Raw genomic sequence first — 20158 nt, 5'->3', positions numbered from 1 at the left:
TTCTGTAAGAACTGAATTATAACTGGCAATGACCGACTTTGAAGCAAGGTATGACAAGAATTGTGAATCACGTCACGAAAATGGCAGCATTCATTGCCGAATGGTAATCACTGCTGTTTTTCTTGCACATAAATATAAGTTTATTCTCAAGAGTCAGCATGCAGAATAATTATCTGAGAACCTATCCCTATGAGAACTTTAAAACTGCCAGTATCATCACTCATTTTGCAACAGGTCTTCTTGGAATGATTCTAATTGACCCATGTTTCATCAAGGTAATACACTGTTGAACTACCTCCTTCTCTTGTCTCATGAATCTTTATATGGGATATAGTTCATGCTGCACCTAGCTCACCTGTTTGAACTAAAAAATCTCTTCTTAACACATCTGGAACCAACGTCTTAAAATTCTTTACGTTAGCGGAGCACTTACCATTGAAGCCTGCATAACTGTAACACATTTTTGTTATGTCGGGTATTCATCATTCATGTGGAGCACTTTAAAACATTGTTGTTAAAACTATCCATTTGTGTTACAAGTTCCTTGCAATTTCAATGCTTTCCAGGCCACACGAAACCAACTGTTTCTACGGTTGCTACTGCTCTGACACTTTCCTCTACAATTCTCTTTACAGTTCTCTTGGCCGACACCTCATGGTTCTGGAGTCTGTTCTTGTGTTTTCCAATGTCAACAGTAGGAGACCTGCTTTTAAATTCACATTTGAAAAAGTTGTAAATGCGGTAAATAGTCCGCCTCACCTGCTTGTGAAGCACTTTACGTTTATTGCCATCACCTGACTTTTTTTTTAATCGCATTTAAACATTTACAAGATACGCATTCACAACTATACAGCGGCGAGAAAAAAAAAAGGGAAACAAAAAAACTGAAAGTTGGATGAATTATTTGGTTGTTGCGAAGTGCGGCAACAGTGCAGCATGTAGGAGCGAGATTCTCGCGCTCTAGCTGTAACTCTCTGCTAGCCGCGTGGAAAGAGAATGAATATTATTGGTCACCAGTGGCTAGTGGAGGGGGATGCGCTGAACAGCTGAAAATTAGGCCACCTTCTTACATGACGTGAACAATAATTGTATACAATGCTAAGCAACTCTGCCAATCCCTCGGAATTACGTCAACAAACCTTTCGTTCACCCATTGGCAAGGGGTGTGTGTAGTGTGAGGCAGTTGTCAGGGGTGCTAGCCTTTTACACTGACACTCAGTTCAGTGGGGGGGCGGGGGGATTTGAAGTGTATATATCCCACAAACTAGCCTTTGAGTCGCGAATATACATTAAGTCTGAACACCTTGTCAAGTTATAAAAACGGTGTAGCAAAAAAGCCTCCTTAAGCCTGTAGTAGAGTTGGAGTCACACATCCACTTCCAAGGGGGATGCTCACTGAAGTGTGAACTGGGCTGAATTCTTGCACTGCTAAAAATGCAGAATGGGAAAATCAGGTGCATGAACCCATAGTTGCAAATGGCAGGCAACTCTTTTATGAGAAGGTTAAGAAGAATAGGCAATATCTGGGTGGGCTTAATGGAACAGCATAGTTAGTAGCATGGGGTATTCGGAAGGGAGTTACACAGGGAAGGGAGTTACACAGCACACGTTAGAATGATCATACAGTACATACAAAATATTAAAACACCTAATGCATCATATAATAATTATCACACTAGTTACTATATTGTCCAAAGTAATAGTATATTATGCTGCCATCATTACATATGCTTTAGAGGAAGTTCAAGTACGGGTCCCTTTTTGCTACTCTAAATGGCTGGCTGATGTAAGCCAGTGCATCTCTAAAAGAAATTCAAGGGTGGAGAGTAAAAGTTCTTATTGGCACACCATCCAGAATTTCAGCTGTATGAAAATTCATGTAAATTGTACCCGAATCTGTAACCAAGGCAATAATAACACCAGCATAAAACAATCTGCATTATGTAATTCTTGAAGCTTTCCTGGTGTACTGAATGTTCGATGAGGTTTCGGGATATCAGCTGCATCATCTTTGACTTCTTGCCACAATATTTTGGCTGGCAATCATCCAGCCATCTTCAGGTGAGTGTCCATCACTGGAGACTGCAAGTTCCTGGTGTCAGCTTTATAGCAAAAAATTGGCGTGGAATGCTTGCGCACTGGCAGCAATCACAGGAGTGCCCTCTATCAAAATCCGTGCCCTCTGGAAATACTGTTCTGTCTGTGGTGTGCAGGCGCATGCGTAATGGTGAAAACTACATGTGGGCCTTACGTCAGATGTCGCCAGACGTGTCGTTATGAAGGAACTGTCTTCTCTCAGAAGAAATTAGAGATCACTGAATCCCAAGCCTTGTCCAGTTGAAAACCGCCGTCACGATTTGTAAGATTTTGTGCTAGGCGTATCCCCACAGATTCTTCAGTTACTGAATCCCAAAAAGTTCTCATTGGGACCAAGATTTTTGTGGCAGAAAAATCCATAGCATGACCTGTGGTAACACAATGCTCAGCTACAGCCGACTTGCTGGGCTACAAAAGATGAGTTTGGCGTTCCATGTTCAAAGCACTTTCTTCAAAGTCTTCCATAAAAAAGAAAGGGCACTTGGTTCGGCAGAACTTAAACCGAGAGTCTTCTGGTGATATGTAGATGACACTTTTGTAGTGTGGCCCCATGGTGAAGAACAACTTGTCACTTTTATTACGACATCTGAATGCAATCCACAAGAACATTCAGTTTACGATGGCAATAGAGAAGAATGGTTGCTTGCCGTTTATGGACGTCTTGGTTACAAGGAGGGTGGATGGGTCATTAGGGCATTCTTTACCTGCAAGCATTGAGTTGCCATCACCCTTCACAAACTACCAGCATCCTTAGAACTTTGGTGCACTGAGCTCATGTTGTTTCTGATGGAGACAGCCTTACAAAGAGTTGGAATATCTACAGTCAGTGTTCAGAGGTAATGGTTACTCTCCTCATCAGATTGCACAGTGCTAAGAAGGAAGAAACGTGACCATCCACAACATCAAGAAGATAAGGAGTGTTCAAGTCTAGAGCGTTCCTTCCATATGTCGGCAACCTTTCATCTAAAGTAGGAAGGATCCTAAGAAAACATCAAGTTAAAGTAATCTTTGGCCACCGGCGAAGATAAGTGCCCTTCTCACAGATCTGGGTCTGTGGAAGGCTGGGATCTACAAAACTCCTTGCCAGTGTGTCAGACGACACACACACAGTGCATGAAAGGTGTGTTGAACATGAACGCCACACTTGCCTTTTGCAGCCCAGTAAGTCAGACGTAGCTGAGCATTGTGTTACCACAGGACGCACTATGGATTTTTCTGCCACGAAAATCTTAGTCCCAGCGAGAACTTTTTGGGATTCAGTAATTGAAGAATCTGTGGAGGTCAACTGGACAAGGCTTGGGACCCGGTGATTTCTGTAAGAGTGTTTATTCATAATCTGACATTTGTTTTTAGCGACACAAGCCCACATTCAGGCAGAGGGCGGACATGTAGTTTTCACTGTTTTGCTTGCTCTTGCACGCCACAGATAGAACAGTATTTCCAGAGGTTGCGGATTTCAGTAGAGGATGCTCCTGTGATTGCCGCCAATATGCATGCGTTTCCGTTTGGCCAGCCAAACAGTAGTAGCAAGAACTCAAGATGATTCGGCTGCGATCCCGAAACTTCATCAATCAGCACTATAACTAAACATTCCTGTCAAAGTAATAGACAGCAGTTTGCGCCAACAGAAGGTCGTCAGTGGGGTGATTTTGTAGGGTCACTAGAATTGGCAGCTCAAAAATGGGAGAGTCGGGATGGCACCTGGTTATTAACTTTATTGATGGTTGTTTCTCATTCGACCATTTGCGGAAAAACCTTGTCAGATCAACACCTAGGGATAATGACTACTGTGGGGCAAAGGGTAGTAATTTTTCTAAGCTACAGATGTAGAATGGTGGTAGCAGCATAGTGAGTAGGCAACAATGCACCCATCTGAGTGGACCTCAACAGCTGAATCCGCGGTTTCCAGTCCTCGTCACAAGGTTTGTCTAGTATGGCTTTCTTGGCTGTAGGTGAGTCTACAGACTAAGCTCTTAATGACAGTTCACCACTGAATATAAAGGAAGAGACAAATGGAAATAAAAGTGTATACAATGTTGTGTGCATTATTCTAGTGACTTTGTTTTATCTATGTAAGGATGATCAGTTCGAGTAAACATTGCATAAAATGCTCCAGATTGGCTATCAGAACTATAACCCTGTACCTGCAGCTGATGATGAAACAATTGCTACTAGGAAAGAAGAGAAATTGCTTTATCCTACATCCCCAGCAATTAGGAAATTGTGTCACTTCAATGGAGACCTCTGATAAAACAATGTCCTGTGGATTATGACAGAGAGTAGAATAGATTACAACAGGGGAGTGAAATAGAAAGAACTGTTGTAACTGTTTAAGAATAGTCCATCGGCACCACTCTGACCATAGTGTTTGTAGGTACCGAGAATGGAGAGGACATCTTGACTATGACAGAAACTAAGTTGTGTTGTAACAGCATATGGCTTGTTTCTGGGTGGCTCTTATCAGAGCAGCAGGCTGAGGCATTCCCTGATAAGATTTTAGGCTGTCAAAGTGAACACTCACAGGGTATTTGATTAGTTGTAACTCTGCATTGATTGACAGATTAAACATATGATCTGGTAAGCACCTTAAAAAGGGGGAGTAAACTTAATTGTCTTTCCCTTCTCGATTGCAAGATTGCACAGTAATAGACAGTCACCTGGCTGATACGGGGGTAGTACTGCTTCTTTATTCCTTCTCTGCAACTGTTTGGCTGTAGCTTTAATGTTATTATGTCGTACTTGGGACCAGATTGTTTTAAGTCTGTATGCCAAGCTCTGCATCTCCTTTGGGTCTATGCCCAGTGGTAGTGTGTTTGTTTCAAAGGGGGAGCTCATGGGAAGGCTGTAAACTATCTTGCAAGGAGTCTGTCCAGTGGATGTGTGAATTCTGCTATTGCCAGCAGGTAGGATGAATGGGACATGCCAGGCTGAAGAGAATGTGTTCTGTTCACATAATACAGTGTTTGATAGATGGTTTTATGAACTCGCTCAATACGGTCATTAGTGTTTGGACTGAAGGGGGTAGTCGTCCACTTTTAATTCCAAGCAGTTTACACACTTGGCAAATAATGACATTAAAGTTGTTCTCTCTGATCAGTTAAAATGACATCAGGACTGCCAAATGGTAGTACCTGGTGGTTTACAAATGCCTTAGACACATTATTTGCTTCACATCAGCAATTGGCATTGTATTAGGTATCGGGAAAGTGATCAGTTATTGACAGAATATACCTATTCTTCTGCTGGGTTTGGGAGAAGGCTCCCATTATGTTCAAATGCTCTGGAAACTTCCAATAAACTCTCCAAAGGAATTTGCAACCGCATTGGGTGTGACATCTGGGTGCACGGCAAGCATGGGCATATGTACTTATTGACGTCATGGACCTGGCCCTGCCACCAATAGCAGATAGCAATGCGGGCATTTGTAATCCGTTTGGTGCAATGATAAACTTGTATGCCATGGCATCATTAAGCAATGATTCGAGTTTGGAGCTACTTTGATATTTCTAACAGATTTCCAAAAAGCAGTTTTTCAGTACAAGATACCATCTTGAGACACACATTCAGGCAGCGTGGCATACTGTTGGCAATCTGGGTCCTCTCTCTGTATGTCTTTTAATTCTGATGTTAACACTTAATCTGCTTGCAGCATTAGAGGGCATTGGCATTCTAGTGCAGTTTTCCAGGCTTTTGGCATACTTTGTAATCATATTTTGCTAACTTTAAAGCCGACTGTGTCAGGTGGCTACTGGAGGATGGCTTGGTACCGTGGCAAATTTCTTGCCGTATGAATAACTTTTGAAGTAGTTGACACAAACATTAAAACCAACAACTCTCTTTCTGTAGTACCACAGTTAATTTCAGCTTGTTGAGCTGGTGAGAAGCATAACCACTAGGTCTTCCATGACTATGGGGCTCTTGGTTTAGGATGACACCTATGGCAAAGTCCATGGCATCACAGGAGATTAGAAACAGCTTATCAGAGTGAGGATATATAAGTAATGGTGAACTTTTCATTGCCTCTTAATTTTTACACAGAATTGTCAGTGTGTAAAACTTCCAATGTTTTGGCCACTATTGCAAAGTGGCCTTCTTCGAGGAAGGCCACTTCTAACAGTGGCTGAAAAGTCAGAAGTTTTGCACATTACCAATGCAATTACAGACCCAGAAGAATTTTATTGATAGTGACAACGGCTGCAGAAGCCTACACTTACATTTTTATATAGAATTTTCACTTTCTGCAGACCATTAGAAGTTACTCCTTTCTTCAACAATCTGAGTAAGGATTTAGTCACTCCTTTCTTCAACAATCTGAGTAAGGATTTAGTCACAGTAACATAATCCTTAACAAATTAATAGTAATAATTTCCTACCTGAGGAAGCTTTGCAATTCCTTTACGTTTGTAGGAGCGGGGAAATTATCTATGGCATCTGTCAGTTGTGGGTCAAGCTTTACCCTGTCGGAGATAATAGTGTCCCAAGTAATGAACTTGCAACTCTGCAAAGGAGCATTTTTTCCTATTTCAAACTTAACTGCACATTGTATAGCCTAGTCAATACATTTTTCAGTTGTTCTGCGTGCTCCTTTGATGATTCAGGAGAACACTTAGTCATCTAAATAACCCGAACAGATTGTGGGTTTCAAGCCTTGTAACAGTAAATCAGCAAATCTCTTAAATTGGCGAGTGTGTTTCTAGGGCCAAAAGGCATCTGCAAAAACTCGTACAAGCCAGATGGCACAATGAAAGCTTGTTTTTGGCTAGACCTGAGGGGCTATTGGAACATTAAAATAGCCCAAACGCATCTTAAGAGTAGTGGAAAACTTACAGTTGCCTAATCTGTCCAATGTTTCGTTAGTACTTGTCAAGGAATAGTTGCCACTGGTCTTAACCCTTTGTTGCCTGACGGTACTTAAAAGTACCAGTAAGTTTTGACTTTCATTATTTTCTCGTGGTGCAGTTTCGTGATCTGAGAGCCTGTCGGTACGTAACAGTGACTCTGCTATACTGTTTCATAGATGTTATTGTGCAATACATAGACCTCTCTGGCGGTCAGAGCTTGAAATTGTTTTTCGCGCGCTGCTGTGAAAGCAGAAGATTGTATGTGCTTGTTTCCATGGTGTTGCCTGAATTTGTGCGCAATTTATTGAAAATTCCATTGAGTTTTCCATTGTACGTACTTACCTTCTTTGTTTTTTTATAATAATTTGAAGAATTACGTTACATGTGAATGAGATAAAGTGGAAAATATAAGGCGGACTTATTAGTACCGTCAGGTTGTGTGAACACTTCATTGTAGCAACAATGCATTACCTCTCACTAGTTGTTCTGTCCACTTTTTCTCACACAGAAATCGGTAAATACATTTGTCTGTGGAACAATTAGAACAAACAGGAAAGGTTTGCCAGGGAATTTACCTAAAGAAAAATGTCTAAATCAAATCACAGAGAGTCATCTTTAGACCTAACAGTATTTCAATGGAAGGAAAATAAAGTAGTGTATTTTGCGTCAAACTTCCATGGCACTGAACAGAGCGTAGTCACAAAAAATCAGAAAGATGGAACTAAGATGACTCTACCATGTCCAGTTATTGTATGTGATTACAATAAAAAAAATGGGTGGTGTGGATCATGCAGACAGATTACGTTCAACTTATGGTCTTGACAAGCGATGAAAGAAATGGTGTCACCGTCTCTTCTGTGAAGCAATAGAAATTGCTTTTGTCAATGCTTACGTCATTTTCAGTGATCTACATGGGGCACTGCCACTGCTGAAATTCAGGCGTGCTGTGGCACTAGGGCTAATGAATGAACAGCAAGTGCCAAATCTCAAAAAGAGAAACTCTGGTAAAGATGAAATAACTCTCCCAAAGAGAACGAAGGATAACTTTTCTGTTCCGAAGGATGTACGTCTTGGCAACCGAGGAAACCATTTTGTAGTGTTCAGTTGTAAAAGAGGACGATGCGAAATGTGTGCGAAAAATAAAATTCAGTCGAGACCACATTCACAATGTAGTACATGTAAAGTGTATTTGTGCTGCAATGAAAAAAAAAAAAATGTTTCCTACAATTTCATGAGGTATCACTAAATATGTGATATGTATACACTGTCAAAAATGTATAGCTAAGTTACTATGCATTGTGAAGTTGCTCTAGAATAAATTTATGCGAAATTTTAAAAAAAATTCAGAAATATCATATTTCTGTTAATTAATTTTCTAATGTAAAAATATTTAATATTTATGTGGAATAAAGTACAAGTTATAAAAATTGGAGCATTTTTCTGCGCATGTTGTGATTCTGTCCATGGAGTCTGACGGTACTTCTGAGTACCAGGAGAGAAAAAAGTTGTGCAAAATAAAATAAAATTTTACAAAAAATCCTACCGTCATTTGAGACCACAATAGGATAAATTCTGCAAAGATAATGTTAAAAAGCGAATTTTTTCTTATGTCAGGAAACAAAGGGTTAAGCGAATTTACTGCAACCATGTCTACATAAAGGCGATAGGTCTTCTCGCTGTGAATTGATTTAAGTGCAATTCCATTTGGTCTCAGCCAGGGGCTAGCTGATGGCTGAATAATTCCTGCATCAAGTTGTTGTTGGATTCTTTCTTCCACAACAGATCGTAACTTATACAAAATTCAATACAATATCTGGACAGTTGACGTTGCATTTCCAGTAGGAAAATTTCATGGTATACATGATCAGTAGCCAGCAAGTATTGCCTCTCTTCAAATAACCACAAATACTCCTCTAAAACGGGATATAGCAAACTCTTCATGGAATTGGTCAAATGTGATGAGTTTTGCTATTGCTGCTTAAGTGGTGGTGTGATTATGTACAGTTTTCGAATTGCTTATAATTTCTCTCCTTTCTTAATTCTCTCTTCCGATAAGCAATCTTCACACTTGGTTACTTTTTGCATACTGGCCAGTATGTGTATCACTACTATGCTTTGTACTTCAGAATTGTCTAGATATGCCAGAATTCTCACATTTTCTCCCAACGTTTCTGCTCTACACAGGCCTCATCTCATGTGCACCTGTACTCTGTCAGTATTATCATTTTGGCAGAATGGATCAACCAAAAATATGATCCTTTTAGACTCCTTCATTTTGACTGTCAACCAGAGAATTCTTCCAGTGCCACTATTTACTTTCACAAGAGAGGCTGCCTTTAACGGCAAGATACACAGTGTCCCCTTCCCCAGATTTCCTCGCACCTGTGAGGTTCTGTTGCTGCGAAAATGATGAATTGCTTCACCGAATTTGACATTGGGGGGACCGGAAATCAGTTGTGCCGTGAAACCAGCGCAGGAAATCATTTCCTATATGACGTTAAATTCAACCCTTCTCTGCATTATAGCTTCCATCTCAAACTCATAAAAAGTTGCATCAGATGTTAGCTAACTGTGGGATTTGTCACTTCACTACATAAACCACTAATAAGAAAGTGGAGCAGTCTTCATGGACGCTTGTCTCCAGGAGAAAGAAAAAATAAACTTGCTTGGGCACCCATATGTACTAAAAATCCGGAACAGTTTTTCTTTCATTTCTCCATTCACATTCACCATCTCCTTACCAGGGGCTACGTTGGGTGGCTGTGCCTGACATCTCTGTGATGAAAGCGTGCATTTTCCCAGGCTCAGGATTGACCACTGTGGTCACAGGTTTACCTATATGATGCTGTGGGCAGTGCAATCCCAAATGCCAAAAATCCCAGCTGTTAGGGCAGTAAGGAGCCATGCTTTATTGGCCGTCTGACAGGCTTGCCTACATCAGCAGCAAACTGACTCACTAGTAAATACACAGTGCAACTTACTGTTGCATGCCTGGGCTGCAACAAATTTGTCTTTCACGTAATAATGCCAAATGAACTGCCTCATGAAGTGAATATAAAAGATCAGTTGTACATGCATCCCTTCTTCTAGAAGCATGTAGTTTTGTGTAATATCCTGACCAGGGGTATATGTCTTGTATGACATAGTTCTCATGTGGTCCACAAATTATTCAAACTCTTCCCTCGATCTCTGTCTAAAGGTGGACAGTTTTTCACTGTAGTAACTAAAACCTCACGTTAAACCTTTTGTCAGCGATTAAAATCTTTCAGCATTTTTCAAAATGTCAGTTGACTACATCGGCAGGTGCATCCCCAGGCAACTTCAAACATGCCACGTTTGTCTAAAAATTTTCTGGCATGCACATTTGTGGTCCACATCATGGGCATAGGATAATGGAATGTAGTCTAATTAAGTCGGGTGATGCTGAGGGAATTAGATTAGGAAATGAGGCACTTAAAGTAGTAAAGGAGTTTTGCTGTTTGGGGAGCAAAATAACTGATGATGGTCGAAGTAGAGAGGATATAAAATGTAGGCTGGCAATGGCAAGGAAATCGTTTCTGAAGAAGAGAAATTTGTTAACATCCAGTATTGATTTAAGTGTCAGGAAGTCATTTCTGAAAGTATTCGTATGGAGTGTAGCCATGTATGGAAGTGAAACATGGACGATAAATAGTTTGGACAAGAAGAGAATAGAAGCTTTCGAAATGTGGTGCTACAGAAGAATGCTGAAGATTAGATGGGTAGATCACATAACTAATGAGGAAGTATTGAATAGGATTGGGGAGAAGAGAAGTTTGTGGCACAACTTGACCAGAAGAAGGGATCGGTTGGTAGGACACATTCTGAGGCATCAAGGGATCACGAATTTAGTATTGGAGGGCAGCGTGGAGGGTAAAAATCGTAGGGGGAGACCAAGAGATCAATACACTAAGCAGATTCAGAAGGATGTAGGTTGCAGTAGGTACTGGGAGATGAAAAAGCTTGCACAGGATAGAGTAGCATGGAGAGCTGCATCAAACCAGTCTCAGGACTGAAGACCACAACAACAACAACATCATGGGCATTTTGCAAAAATGTATCTACATTTTCTTAAGGTTTCCCGAGAACAAAGGGGTAAAATTAACTGCAGGAAAGTTACTTGGAAAGGTAGATGGTGTAGCAGGTGAGCTGGTTTCAGTTCCTTTAACTTCATGAGCGTAGCTTGAACATTGAAATCTACTTTCTGTGTGGATTCTTGGTTTTGCAGTTTATTATACTGATCTTCCAACTCAGTATTTTTGCCCATAATAAGTTTGTGAATTTGCTGCTGCAAGGGTCCAACCATTTCATGGTTGTTATTCTCTGAGGCATTGTCTGCCTTAGGAAGCATCTTTGGAGGCATGGTTACAGCAGAAGGGGACCTAATAGTTAGCAATAATGGATCAAAGGAAAACAGAAAATAAAAACAAGTCCTACAGGAGAGAATTCCTACTCTATCTGGCTGATAGTGCAATGCTGTTCACCATGATAACAGGTGGCAAAGTAAAATCTGATCAGAAGCTAAGACTTCCTGTTATTTAATCTCACTCACATTATTATTTCAATGCATTTGCCAACGTCTTCTGCTCAAACTCCTTTTCTCAAAGTGCTGAAGTTAAGAGTACAAATCCAACATCCATCTCTCAAAATAAATGCAAGGCTTCTCGTCAACAACTTCTCGTAATTCTATTCCCGTTTACAATAACAGTGCATTACAAAGTTGTTACATCATGTGGAACATTGCATGAACATCGGTAAGGACAAAATACAAAAACGATGTGTCATAATTGATAGAGGTCAGTTCATTGTTATTGGGCTGGTGCATAAGTTCATAGTGTTTTTGCTTTGCATGTTTGTATTCCGATTGCTATGGGTTTATTTACTTATTTTCATTTTTTATTTGTAGTTAACTGTTGCTTCATTTTTTATTTCTACTTCACTGTTGCTATTTGAGTTTACATAGTGTCGTTTGTAGATAATGGGTAAGCTGTGGATACTACAAAATGGAAATGTTCAGATTTCTGCACTTGACGTTCGGACATATTCTTCTGTTTGAGATGACAGTTGTCTGACTCCAGTGGAGGGGTGACTCCCAAGATGGTTACTCCCAAGATTACTTTGCGTATTGGTATTTTGCATCCTTACTTTACAGTATTTGCTTTCACTCTCTTTGGAACCATGGTGGATACGAGTTACATTCATGTTTGATGAATTTCTCCTTATGTTTAATCTCCACGTTCTTTATTTAACATATCCGAACCGTCAATAGATGCCGACAACTCATTAACAGTTGAAACCCCCCCACATACAAAACTTTTTCCTTATATGACACTGTAACCTGTGCACCGTAACCTTAATGACACTCTTCTTGCGTACAGTCTAAATATTTAGACCTTGTTAAGAGCCACAAATATATATATATATATATATATTTTTAATTTTAAGATAGTGGATCAAGAAGCTGAAGTGTTAACTTTTCTTGAATACTAGGAGATCATTTTTCCTTTTTATATTATTCCTGAAAATTGTTCCAATACAAAAAATTTTCAGCATGACCAGTTCACCACACTGCCGATTCATCCTCTGAATAACTTAAGGCGAAATGAATCCTCCTCGAATCATTCCATAACTCAATTAAAGATTTAGTAAGCAATCATGAAAAAATACATGTGGTGAACTTCCCCATATGGCTTAAATTTAGGGAATTGTTTGGACAAGCTAGTTCCATTTCCTAGCTGCCATCCCTCGATCATCTCAGCTCACAGTCCACTGTTTGCACTCAACTTCCTTTCATTTAATTCCTGTTTAGTCTTAGTTAACTAGTCCCAAATTTGTTGTAGTTCTCTCTCTTTTACATCTGATTCTGCATTAGAATGAGGTATATCTACAGACAAAGCAATCTTTTCTCATACTTTATTATTGACTAGGTCAGCTACACACTGTTCCGAAGCAGCAAGTGTATAGCTTGAAATAGCGGCTACATCTCAGTCTTTGCTTTGTTCCAACTCTCGACCTCAGTTGAGTGCCTGAGATTTGATCATGTATTGTTTTAAATTCCTGCTCATTAGAATCTTTTAATTTTTTGAAATCCTTGGTCACCTCCTTAAACTGCTCATTTATTTCCTTTCGAAATAAATTATGCTGTTTCAATATTACCAAATTTAATTCATCCGGTAAGGTAGAAAGTTTCGTCTATAACTAACTGGGGGTGCTATTCTCTATCTCCCGCATTTTCCTTTGTGACTAAAATAAACGCTTTTTTAGTGGCATGTTTCAGTTCTTAATTCTGCTGTAGTGTTTTTATTTCGGTTTTATATCATTGACCACTTGTTCACTAAACGCTTTAAACCATACCAGGACATCTAAATTCATGGCGTGCAATGTCTATGATAACACGTCTAATTGGTCTCAGCTTAATATTATAACAAGGCTAGGTACATCGCTGTAGTGCACCGACAAACTCTGGTTTGAAAATCACTTGCGGTTTATGAAGAGAGAGAGAGAGGAAACTAGTCAGTCGATTCCTGTTGTATACGGCTCACCAAGATCTCACTGCATGGGAAGCTGGATCGGCGAGTAGGTAGCTGACTGTGAATGCGCCATAGATAGGCCATGACGAGTTGATGCGCAGTCAGCGGGGCATATGTGGAGAAAATGGTAGTGGTGGGGGGCAGGTGCTGTAGGGGAAATGCCCAGTGCTGGAAGGGAAGTGTCGCTTTGAACTGAAGCCTTACATTCGTATTTTTGTAAGTATTAAGTGGAGCCCCTCCATGCCCACATGTGCATGGTGACCATCCAAAAGATCTATCACCTCCACTTTGATTAGTATCTAAAAAGAATTCTGCTGAAAGTGCAGCAATTTATTTTCGCTTGGCCTGTTAACCATTTGTAGTTTTCAGAGAAGCATCATGAGTGGCAAATTTTAAGTAAAACCTACACATGTTGCTATGTTAAAATTTGCTTCTGTTGCCAAAACACAGTGTAATTTACACAGTGTCATCTCTCTAACATGTGCAGACGCAGTTGCGAGAGAATCCTGAAACAGTGCTTTATTAAATTTGTCAGTAGCTTATTAAAATCCACATCCTCAGCACAAAATAAATGTGTAATGTCTTCATTTGCATGTTTTTAAAACCCATAGCATTTCTCATTTCACCAGTATGTAGAAATTACATTCTTTCATCGAAAAAGTCTGTTTTTAGTGGTGTAATACAGTTGATAATGAAGTTTTGCATAATAACCACGTGGTAAAATCTTCTCATCTTTGTATCCTATCATTTGCCGAAATCTCATTTCGATATCTCAAACCGTTTATGAAATATGAGGAATGTCATGGATATTTCATTCCGACTTTATTGCTGGCATGGTGCATTTGCAAATAAGCGTGCTACATCAAATCTAAAGAAATTTTCCATATGTCAGCTAAATGTAATATGCAGCATCATATTAAATAATTTACACCAAATGCAAAATCATACCTACCAGTATTTTTCATTGCATTCTTTTTCAAATTTTATGCAGTGTGTTACTTTCATGTAAATATTACAATAACTGTGGCGATTAATGAAATGATGGGCACATCATCATAAACCTGACATATAAAGCAATAAGTAAGAAAAAATGAATTTTTTTTTACCAAATAGTTTTTGTAAAATCATTTGAGAAAAATTGCTGGGCGTGCGCCTTGATTCTGTCATCGCCGACTGGCCAAAAGATTGCAAACACTGTCAACCTCCCCTTCCACACAAAAAAAAATGCTCTCCCAGGGCTTTGGATGAAAATTGGTCACTACAAATCAGTCACTTTATCCTGCACGGACTCTACTGCCACCACTGTAGTCGAAATCTTCTGGCTTGTGAACTAGTTAATTTCTTCTGTTGTAATTGCAGTTGAAGGCTTTAATAATAGTTCATAGACTAATTAAACCTCTTCAAACTTCTTGATTCACAGTGCTAGCTATTGATTTTGCACTGCGACTTAATCTTAGCTACCTCTGTAGGTTAAGAATACAAATCTAGCATCCAAACCTCAAAATAAATGTGTGGTTTTATCATTAACAATGATTTGCATATTGTATTCTTGTTTACAATATCTTTGCTTTACATTGTTGTTGCATTGTGTGAAACATTGCAAAAACTTTTTTTTTTTTTTTTTTTTTTTTTTTTTTTTTTTTTTTTTTTTTTTTAAAAAAAAATCCAGATTTTACTCCTGTCCTCATGACACCATAAGCACTATCATGACTTCTCTTCCTCTATGGCATGCATCATTCCTCCATGGCAGGAACTGGCAACACAGAAAAAGCAGCTTGACCTGCAGGTAAAGTAAATGTGGTGCTATGTTCATTATTGTCCCAGCTTCCTTCCAGATAAGCTGTGTCCATCCGTCTCATGTTACACGGCATGAATAAAAAAAAAGTAGCTGGTCTCTTGCAATTGATTTCACAGCTTCAACAATGGGATGTCGCAGACTTTCAAGGCTGTCAGGCATAAGGGAATAAAAACACAGTCTTTTATGTAACCCCCACAGATAAGTCACAAAGCATGACGTCTGGAGACCTGGGAGACCACCAGCAATGAAGTTCATCTTCTGCTTCTCCTCTGGAGGAGTAGAAGATGAAACTTCATCGCCGTTGACCTCCCATGTCTCCACACCTCGCGACTTAACTGTGAGGTTAAGTAAAAGAATACATCTTTATCCCCTGTATGACTAACAGTCTTGAGAGTCTGTGACATATCATTGTTGATGCTGTGATTTCAGTAACGGAAGACCAGCTGCTTCGCGTGTGGCAGAAAATGAGCCATTTTGCTATTTGTCGTGTAACACATGTTGCCGACATTAAATGCGGCAATAAATGTTTAAAGTGTTCCTTGTTTTCGGATAACCTTGTATATTACAAAAATAAACTTCTTATATTGGCGATCATCATTCGTTGGTTTGAAAAATGCTTGTGCAACACATATCTTCATCAAAGTGATATGTTACACTACATTACACTAGGCGGGCATGTACATTCACTGTCAGATTGGTGACAGGATGCTAAAGCAGTGGCTAGCTACACTGGTATTAGTAGCGTCATGAGGAGACAGTGGCAGGATGTTGTGGTAGTGTGGACAGCATGACCCTTGGTTAGGTGGCGGCTTGGAAATGGCTGTGGTTAAGTAGCAATGACTTTAGCGTTGACATCTGGGCTCTCACAGTGAAGACAAGAACAGATGGCAGCAACGGGTAGCAAACAATGAACAGGGCCTTGCTGCCAGTGGTGTAGTGGCCGCAGCTAACAGGAAGACAGTGGTGGCCATCGATAGCCCACACAGTGCAGGACAGCACATCCACACATGTGCCAAGCGTGCAATGTTGCATTGGTAGACTCCACTGTGTAGTGAGGACAGAATCAGCTACAGGCTGCAAACTGAAGGTATTTCAAAGTACGGAACTTAGTGTCAGTCTCAAGGAAGCAGTGTAGAAATCAGTCAGAATGAACTCATGATAATGGAACCACACCAGACTGTACATCAAGGCTAAGTCCTCTCAGCTAATTGAATGCGTGCTAATATAAGTTGGCTCACTATTCCTCGGAATTTATCTTGTCAGCAATGGTGGCATGCCAAGGCAAGGCTAATACTGTTTTCAGTCCAAGACCGGGCAACAAGTGACACAAGGGTATTGTCTCTTTACTACTTTAGACCTGTTTTCTGTCAGCTCATGAGTGGACCCATATTTGTGTTGTCCACAAATGTTAATTTCTTGGAGCATACCATATTTGGAAGCATCTAAAACAGGGATCCCCAAACTATTTTCGACAAGTGACCCCTTTTCCAAAATGAACTGTTACCTCAGACCCCCATGGCCAAATTACCTACTTATAAGATCAACCCCCTTATTCATAATTGTCCGCTAACTTAAAACAGCTGCTACAGAGCGTTATTTTCCATTCTTCAATAGAAGAAGACAGAGTGAGAATTAGCAATGCTTTAAGTTAGCAGACTATTATGAATAAGGAGTAACACAGCATAAACAATACAGTACCTACCTATCTTGAAAGTTTTAAATAAGAACTTGTGTTAATTTAATAGGGGTCGATTTTTAGACCTCGTCGACCCCCAAAATCAGTTTTCGTTTATGTCGAACCCCAGGAAACCGATATCGACCCCTTGGGGTCGATATCGACCACTTTGGGAATCCCTGATCTAGAACATCTCCTGTGACACCTGTTTGCGTTTGGTGTGGCTGTAGTCATGTACACCACACACCTCCCTCTATTTGTATGTAGAAGCTTTTTTGTTGCTTAGTACTGGGAGATCAGATGTTTGAATGTAATTGTTCAAAGGATCTTGCAATGTTCTGGCTAGTTCTGTCAGACTGCTCATAGTTGTGGTTTCAGAATAATTTCTGAGGTTTTTACTTTTTTACCTCTGACAAGGTCAAGATTTGTGACAATACATGGATCCAGATCGAAGGAAAGTCAAACTCTTGGGGTATACTATTCATCCTATGTTTGTTCTTGTTCTAAGTGAGCATTTATTTCAGGAGCACACAGTCACAAGTGGGCAGCACTCCACTTGAAAGAATTCTGTTACTACTTTACCCTTCCTGTTGCATGGCTGGGTCTCTCATTTGCTTTGCCAGATAATGGTTGATACTTCACATCTTGAAATTGAATTCCTCCAGTTAGAATTCTCATTACCATGTACCAACTGTCAGCCATTGGCAGTGCATTTTCTTGTGGTGTTTGGGAAATGCACAGCAGCTGACAGGCCAAGCAACTGTAACTGTTGGACAATTGAGCCCTGCCTCCGCAGTGTATTCAACCACCAGTAATTGCAGCAGGCAAATGTAAAGTTTTTATGGCATTGTTGGCTACGATCTCTTGGAGGATCAGCCGTTTAATTCCAAAATGCTTTCCCTGTGTTCACACCTATTGAGCACCTATCTTTTACAAGAGTAGTGTTGTGTCTGGAGTGTGATTGTTGAGTATAATTGACTGTGATGAGTGTGTGTTTAGTGTGGTTGTGATCATGATCATAATTATGAAAATGAATGAAAGGTACTGAAAGAGAAGGGAAAAGGTATAACAGAGTAGTAATGCACAGCCTTCTCCAATCGACTATTACCAGTGGGACTGTAGTGCTAAAGGTACTTATGCAACATGCAAATTACCATCTACAATGTCCTATGCTTTCCTTCCTAAAACCCAGCAGAGAGTTTCAAAATTGAATCTAGGGCTTTGGTACAAAAGTCTGATTGTCAGAATGTTTTTGCTATCACCTGTCCTCCCATTGCCGCCCAAAATACTGACTGTGAAAATTTCTGATGCCACTACAATTTGAACTGGCTATCCCCTTGTTTGAAAGACTGATGGCTGCTACTGTGGTGGATAATGCAGAAACCAACAATCTCTTTTGTATGTGCAAGCAGCTAACTCCTTGCCAGACCACCCCTTAACTGATGGACAACTGGCAGCTGTTTTTCTAACACTGTGATGGATGTGATGTCAGTTAAAAAGTAATTTATCATACTAAAGACAGTAATTCTGTGAGATAAGGCACACACATTGCCATCTTTTTGGTGTGGAGTTGGTTCTGAAAATCAGTCTGACCCTACTTGGGAATTATCAGTTATCATTTTGAATCTATTGCTTTAAAAGGATAAATGTTTTGCAGGCTCTTTCTCCTTACTACAGATATGCGATCATGCTGTGGGTAGTGTCTGTGAGGTTATTTCAAAGTTTTTAAGGTGCAGTTGTTTGTGTTATGAGTGGTTATTTGCATTGGCCAACTACTACAGTACTGCCCAACTTATTGTTTTTAATTATGCATCCTGATTATTTGCTGTGGGTATTTTCCATTTTTACATTTGCATACTGCAACAGTATGGCTTATCTGAACAGGAAGGAATTAACTGAAGAGTTTGATGAATTCATATATGCCAGTTTATTATTTTGTGCCAGAATTACATGCATTTTTATTCTTCTTTGTGTAGATTTCTTACACAGCATCAGTAAGTTAATCTGTTTGTATGCCTAGATTATAATAAGCTGTTCGTGTAATCTACATACACATACCACACCAAAGTAAACTATTAACCTCGTGTTTCACTCAGGCTTGGCTGGTAGCATCAAAAAACTAATTTTAGTATATCTGTGCAAACATGGTAATAGTTTAAAATCATGTTGTCTCTACATACCAGTTTTTTCACTGGCCACAAACTAGTTGACATCCCATAAGTAGATAAATTATCCTAATTCTATAGCAATGGGTGAAATGAAATTTTTCTCACAAGTTTTTGTGTGAATTTGCACTTGGGAGGGTTTGCTTGCCTGTATGTTTTGTGTGACATGCAGTTGCTATTTTCGGGTTTGTTGGACATTGTATCAATAACATTGAAATTAAAAAATGATCACAAACAATTACAACTCTGATAATTTTCTGTGATGGCACTTAGAGTAACATTGAATCTTTAGTAGAAATAAGAACCTGCTACTATGTATTTATCACATAAGTAAATCGATTTGGCATACATTTGTTTTTCCTCTACATAATGATGACCAGTATAATTTTCATCTATATTTGTTAAAATCACGAATTAGTAGAATATACAGTAAATTTAATTCCTCTTCAGGACGAGGATACAGGAAGAGTGCAGTTGCAATGTTTCTTAAAATATTGGAGACTGCTCTGACTTAGCAGAATGCTTAAAGTTTCAGAGTATGACATGAACTAGGTTTGTTTTACACTTCATTTCTTTGTTCGAGAACAAATGAAATCAAAAGAAAAGGAAACAAACTTTTAGTTGGTAAGTGTATCACAATATTCCATGTTTTGTGTGATTGTTGCTTTACTACATGCCTTAAGTTGTGTGTGAAACTTAATAAACGACTCGATACTTTTATTTAAAATAGAAGTGCTATGCCTTTGTGCGAGTTTCTAATTTCATACTTCAGTGTATAAAGCAAAAATTTTGTAGTACTTTACATGTGGCAAGGGCCTTATTGACAACAGACTTGCTGTATGAGCCTCTATCATTTCTTTCTGTCAAGTGCACTGTTTGATGTTGATATTCAGTCAAGCTGTGTACTCACCATTGTTATCTCACTTCTCAATTCTGGGTCTTTCTCTTCCTCTAATTGTATTAGTCTGCAGAAAGCCATACTAGGTTGCCTACTCTCCATGACTTTTGTTATATGGCCAGCCTAGCCTAGTTCA

At 39.5% G+C, this 20158-nt stretch overlaps 1 protein-coding gene across 4 annotated transcripts in view; it reads left to right on the top strand.

The window, feature by feature from the left end:
* Positions 1–20158, top strand: part of LOC124776907 (protein phtf) — a 192835-nt gene that overhangs the window by 170804 nt on the left and 1873 nt on the right. The window contains exon 17 of one of the 4 annotated variants that reach the window (XR_007015666.1): positions 19575–19748. The exons of the other annotated variants lie outside the window; for them this stretch is intronic. The gene's annotated coding sequence lies outside the window, so the exon portion shown is untranslated. The remainder of the gene's footprint in view (positions 1–19574; positions 19749–20158) is intronic. 4 annotated transcript variants of the gene reach the window in all.

The sequence above is a fragment of the Schistocerca piceifrons genome, chromosome 2 (assembly GCF_021461385.2).
Source record: "Schistocerca piceifrons isolate TAMUIC-IGC-003096 chromosome 2, iqSchPice1.1, whole genome shotgun sequence".
Classification (NCBI taxonomy): domain Eukaryota; kingdom Metazoa; phylum Arthropoda; class Insecta; order Orthoptera; family Acrididae; genus Schistocerca; species Schistocerca piceifrons.
This window is presented reverse-complemented; position numbering and strand designations above follow the sequence as displayed.